The sequence below is a fragment of the Triturus cristatus genome, chromosome 3_1 (assembly GCF_964204655.1).
Source record: "Triturus cristatus chromosome 3_1, aTriCri1.1, whole genome shotgun sequence".
NCBI lineage: Eukaryota > Metazoa > Chordata > Amphibia > Caudata > Salamandridae > Triturus > Triturus cristatus.
Window position 1 is genome coordinate 945,440,248 of NC_140583.1, and position 5,317 is coordinate 945,445,564.

A 5,317-nucleotide genomic window follows, 5' to 3' on the forward strand; every position below is an offset into this window, starting at 1 on the left:
GCCTACAGCCCTGAACCCTTCACTCTCGGTGCCTTTTTCTGACGCCACTGCGTCCAAAAACTCTTCTCTCTTTCTCCTATCTGTCCCCCCAGGGCACCGTACCTGAATTCGCAGGTTACAGGCCCAGCCTTTTCCTCACGCTACTTCGGTCACGTGACATCGCTTGTTATCACTTAGCGCCGCCTCTCCGCATATCCCGGAAATTGCCCGGACGCTTCATTCGCCCGATCCTTCTTCGCACTTGGATTGATTCCCAGCTACCGATTCGGTTACTCATAGACCGATCTGTTTTGCCATCCCAAACCTCTTCAATTCCAGGTAAGCCCTGATAGCCTCTGACGATCCCTCTACCGTTTTACCGCCATTGTGCAGCTTGCCTTACTCCCTCCTCCCCGTCTCTCATGTACACAGATTGACTTTCTGGAAATCCGGTGCCCGGACTCTCTCAATTGCTCCCATTTCCAGTCGGTATTGATCCCTAACTGCTGATTCTTTCCTTGGGTAACTATTGAATACCAGTCACATCATTCTTGTTCCAACTGGCTACCTTACAATTGCTCCAACTGATCCCTCCCCTCTCCTCTCCTCACAACCCCTAGGGCACATACAACGCGCTGATCTGGGTTCGCGCTTTCTCCCCTCGTATACCCTCGAATTGAAGGTTGATTGGACTCCTTGAATCTACTTTAACTAAACTCAGGTATTCATCTTCAGCAAAAAAAAAACCCGCCTTTCTCTTTTTTGTCCCTTTCAACTTCGGGCTTTCTCTGTTTGACATTTCTAATCTCACCTCTCCCCTTCCCCCTTACAGCACTCATTTAAATTATGACCATTGTCCTGATGATGGCCTGAAATCAATCAGGCTGAAACGCCGTCGACCCCTCCCAGCAAAGAACTTTGTCATTGCTGTGGTCAATTTAATTTGTTCATTGTAAAAAACTACACTGTATATAAATGTTTTGTTTACTTTGACCACATTGCTATCTTATTTAATTTTTTGCCGTTCACGCTGCCTTTCACCCTTGTGTCACTGCGCCGTTCACTATCACTAGCACGCCCAGTACGTACTTGTGTGTTTTGGTCATTTGTACTTTTATTGTACTGTAGTGCTGTAATAACTACTTACAATACAACCCCTTTTTCTCAATTCCCTTGTTGTCTCCCTTCTTTTTCTCCCCCTCCCTACGTGATTTATATAACTGGTTATGAACTTGTAATGTTTTAAATGACTACCAGTTGAGACGTTGTTGTTTGTTATAAACTATTGCCCGGTCTCTCCTGGGAAAACGGGCTTACTCCTGTCCATTGTATCTTTGCATTTACAATGCGGCGCACCGTGGTACAAGGATAGACAGATGCGTGACGCATCTGTCAGCATAAGGGTGACGCAGTGCTGGAGTTGTGTCGCAAGCGTGACACAACTGCAGCACTTCTCAACTGTGCCCTATACCTAATATGCTGCGTCACTCCTTACGCCTGCTTCAAGCAGGCGTAAGGATTTGACACAGCGGGGACGTAAACGTGACTTAGTGAAATCTTGTAGATTTCACTGCGTAACTTTTACGGGGCTATCTTGCGACGGAACGCCCATCCTGCATACATTATACCTGACGCAGGTATAATGTAGCGCAGGGCTTTGCAACGTGACGCATCTCACTAGATGCGTCATGTTGTAAATATGTCGCATAGTGGCGCATTGTTTAAGCGGACGCAACGGCGGCGTAAAAGTGTCGCAAGGGGCTTGTAAATTTGCCCCCATGTCTAAAAGGATACTTTGCCACCAAATACTGTTGTTTTAGTTTGTTTCATCAATTTCGTATTTTAGCTGATTTTTTTGTTTTGTTATTTTAGCGTACTGTCCTAACCTTTTGTTTTTCTTAGTGCAAAAAAACACGGCAGGATCTAAAAAGCGCATCCAGGGTGTCACAATCGCCAGTGTTTCTATCTGAGACAGGAGAATAGCTTCTTCCCTGGAAAATATGCAGGAAAGTTGTTGACTCCTACGTAATGAAATAGGAGTGCGTATATTTTCCCAGAAAGAAATCAGGGAATCCTTCTATGTAATTTAAGAAAAGAAGGAAGGGACATTTATGAAAGCTTCGGGGACATTTACTTAGGTTTGGGTGATGGTGAACCTACTGCTGTTATTACAACATATCCGTGAAAATGTTAGATTTTGGCAAACAAATTAGTAATAGAACGACCCAATTGTTTTCTTGCCAGCGAGGTAAGACGAAGGCGTTTTCAAACCACGTGACTGTGCTAAGAAATGTGAGTTATGTGGAATCAGAATACAAACGACTGCACGCTTCCTACTGAACACGTTTATTGGATAAGCTCAAGCCTACAGCATCACAGGTCTCAGCTTCCAGACCGAACCAACCGTAACTCACATTGGGGCATATCAACAACAACCGGCGATAATTATCGCTAAGCGCACTTAGCGCTAGGATAATTATCGCCGGCTAGCGTGAATTTTTATCGCTGAGATAGCGTGCTATTAGCAACGCTTATCTCAATAGCGATAAAAATCCTCACGCTAACAGGCTAACGTGAGATTATCGCTGGAAACCCAGCGATAATCACACGTTACCTTGTTGATAGGGACAGGCAAACTTAGCCATGATATTCTCCTTCCATAGGATATCATGGCTAAGTCAGAAAAATACCAGACGTAAAAAAGCAGCGTTAACCGCGGTTAGCGCTGCTTTTTTTGTCTCTAACAGGGTTAGCGACATTCTTGATAATAGGAGAAATGTCGCTTAGCGACATTTCTCCTATTATTTTACTCTGGAACGCCCCCTTTGCATCTCATTAGAGATACAAGGGGAAGCGTAGAGTAAAAGGGTGCTAACATGCAAATTTGCGTGTTAGCACCCTGTTGTTGATAGGGCGCTAGTTTTATCTCTTCTTTTTTGGCTTTTAAAGCTAAAAAAGCAGAGATAAAGCCCTTGTTGATATGCCCCTCTGATCCTATCCCTCACCGTAACATACAGAACCCCATAACCCCAACATTCCCATAACCCCAATATTTCTAACCCAACGCATCTGCCCCCCAAAAATATAAAAAAAACTAAATAATTCGAATGTGAATACAATGCATTTAAAACACTCTATAGTACATACTATATTATAATAAAATGCATACATAAGAATGTCACCCCACACATTATATACAAATACTGTATGTATGTGCATATATATGTATATTTCATATATATATATATATATGTTATAGTATGTCGTTTTATATATAGATACATATATATATATATATAGTACTATAGTATAGTTTCGATCAACATGATCATTTACATGCAGAAAATATCTCACATCATACATTAGATCATAGATTTAAAGAGAATAATAATTACGTAATAAACTTCATGAGTCTGAACATTGTTAAGAAAATAGTATATGAAGTTGATTACTTGGGTAAAATTCTTTGAGGCCTCATAAAATGGCTGAAATAGTAATTTAAAATACACCAACAAATCACCGTGACAGTTCATAAACATCACTATGTAAAACAGGCTTGGTCAAAAACAGCATGTATCAGCAGACAGAGCGGGGCCATTGTTGGCTCGATTGATAAAAGATGCCCCGACGTCCTCTCCCATTCTTGAGGTCAAAACAGGTGAGGGAACCCTTGTAGGGACACAACTAGAGATCAATACTGCTTTCCAAAATTATTATGAAAAATCGTACGATTCCCCGGGAGTGCCAATCTATTTAGATTATGACTCCTTCTTTGAAGACATACAACTGCCGCTCTTAACAGTTGAGTGTAAGGAGGATTTGAAAAAGCCGGTAAGAGTACAGGAAATCAGAGTGGCAATAAAATCGCTTCCACGAAATAAGGTGCCGGGTGGGGATGGGTTACCTGTTGAGTTTTATATGGAATATATAGATGTGCTGGCCCCCAGATTGCAGCACTTATATCAAACCTTGCTCGCCACGGGGACGCTACCAGTTACCACATTGCAAGCGTTGGTGGTGCCGATTTCTAAGCCAGGTAGGGATTCTGTAGAGATAGGGGGATACAGGCCGCTATCGCTTTTAAGCACATACTACAAAATTTTAAGTAAGATACTGGCGCATCGTCTGTCCTCTTTAATTACCAAACTAGTACATATTGATCAATGTGGGTTTGTACCGGGGAGGAATACGGCTCTCAACATTAGGAGACTGCATCATATAATGCAAAGTACAGCTACATCGGAGGGCAGGCAGGGATGCATTTCATTGGATCTTCGCCAGGCTTTCGACACCTAACATGGCCTTATATGATTTATGCCCTTAGTACATTTGATATCCCTATGGAATATACCAATTGGGTGAAGTTACTATACACTATTCCCACAGCTAGGGCGCGCACAGGAATTTATGTATCCAATCAATACCCTGTTGCGCGGGGAACGAGGCAGGGTTGTCCCCTATCCCCATTCTTGTTTATATTGGCATTGGAGCCGTTTTTATACACTATTCGTAAAGCGGCAGGTCACAGAGGCATACCCATAGATGCGACGGTACATATAGTTTCGGCGTATGCGGATGATATAATACTGTATTTCAACGATTTAAATGACACATATGATCCTCTACCAACTATTTTTGACACTTTTCGAACAATTTCGGGGTTGTCAATCAATGAAAACAAATCATACGGGTACTGTTTTACAGATAATGTACATGTTGCTGCACTTCGGTTTGGGCAGTGGACTTTCCAGATGGCGCCTGTTACCTTTAGATGGGTATACATATCTATCGGGAACCACAAGATTTATTGGATGGTAATTTAATGCGCACAATTACTTCACTTAAGTCCCAAATAAAATGTTGGATTTCCCTTCCTCTGTCGGTGGCGGGGAGGGTGGCGATCAGCAAAATGGTATTGCTGCCCAGACTTTTGTACTTTTTCACAAACCTCCCGGTTTGGTCCCGATGTCGGTGTTTCGTCTGCTGGACACTTTATTGATTGAGTTAATATGGGGGACGGGACGCAGACGGATTCGTTTAGTGAAGCTTCAATTGAACACTAGGCATGGCAGACTTGGGGTCCCGGATCTACAGGCCTACTGTTATGCGAGCCAACTACAATGGTTAACTTATTGGTTAGTGGGCAAACATTTGCAAGAGATAGCGATGTCGCGCCAGGAGTGGGAGAATGGAAACTTACACCGGTTATTGTTACCGGGGGGTAGGGAACCAATGGGTGCTCCCCCTCTGCTGACAGTGGCATTGGCGTATTGGAAAAGGGCACTCCGCTATACCAAGAGGCGACCACCGTATGCTCCCAACATTCTCTTGTTAGGTC